This window comes from Calidris pugnax, unplaced genomic scaffold (assembly GCF_001431845.1).
Source record: "Calidris pugnax isolate Ruff unplaced genomic scaffold, ASM143184v1 scaffold9, whole genome shotgun sequence".
Lineage (NCBI taxonomy): Eukaryota > Metazoa > Chordata > Aves > Charadriiformes > Scolopacidae > Calidris > Calidris pugnax.
This window is the reverse complement of record NW_015090778.1, coordinates 1,825,618-1,826,924: the sequence shown is the minus strand read 5'-3', so window position 1 is coordinate 1,826,924 and position 1,307 is coordinate 1,825,618.

The following is a 1,307-nucleotide window of genomic DNA, read 5'->3' as shown; positions in this document are numbered from 1 at the left end:
CGCCCCGGGCAAGGCTCCAGAGCTCGTTTGCATTTGGTTCACCGCAGCCTGACTTCCCAGAAACGGCTCCGCTCCTGTTTATTCCCTTTGACTGGCAGAGGCGGCAGCTCCTCCAGGGCAAAAAATTAAAAGAAAACACAGCAAAATAAAACCTAAAAACAACCAAAAAAACCCAAAACCAACTATTTAAAAATCAAACTCGACCAAAAAGTCAGGTTTGGTTTGGAGGGTGCTAAAAAAAAAAGGCAGAGAAACCCCATGTTGGGGAAGGGGGGTCCCCCTTGGATCTCGCCAGGCCGGGGCACGGTGCTCTCCCCCCGGGGGCACCGACACAGCGGCCACCGGGGCAAAGGGACAAGGAAATCCCTTGGGGACAGAGCCCCCGCTGTCGGCACCCGGCCAGGGGGAAGGAGGGCTCCTGGCTCCTTGCGGCGGCTCCCCACCGGCCCGCCGTGGCACCGCAGACGGGCGCCTCGGCCCCTGCCCTCGACCGGCCGCAACCGCCACAGGAGCAGCTCCCAGAGCCAGCGCCGCCGTCCCCACAGCCACCATTGCCGCCACCGTCCCTCGTGGGGCATGGCCGCCCGAGAGCGGTGGCCATGTGGCTGTTGACCGGGCCGGCTCCTGGGAGCCCCCTCAGCACAGCCTCGGGGAGGATTCACGCTTTATTGTCCCCAAATGTGTAGATTGAGGCGGGGGTGGTTCTTCCCCCGGGGTCTGCAGCCAAGGCCGGTGGCAGCCTGGCACGTGTGACTTGAAATAAAGGCCAGTGACATGGGGACGCTGGGTCCGCTGCCCCACAGCATGGCGGCAGCAGCTCCTCTCCGGTGTACCCCAGGCCCAAAATGCCTCGGCAGGCTGCCTGGAGGGGTCTGGGTGCCCCCAGCAGAGGTGGGGGGCTTGGCTGTGGCACCCCCAGTCTCTGGCTATCATCCCCCCGCAGGCAGGACTCCCACCCCAGAGGGGGGGTCCCATGTCCCAGGATGGGGGGGATGAGGGCCCTGTGGCCGCTCTGTCCAGAGGGGTTCAGGTGCCCCCAGCAGAGGTGGGGGGGCTTGGCTGTGCCCTCCTGGGGCACCCCCAATCCCCGGCTATCACCTCCCCCGTGGGCAGGACTCCCACCCCGGGGTGGGGGGTATGCAGCCACTCTGCCCGGAGGGGTCTGGGTGCCCCCCAGAAGTGGGGGGCTTGGCTGTGGCACCCCCGGTCCCTGGCTATCACCCCCCCGCGGGGATGACTCCCACCTCTGGGGGGCAGGGGGTTATCCCACACTGCAGGGTGGGGGGGGCCGCTCTGCCCGGGGAGGA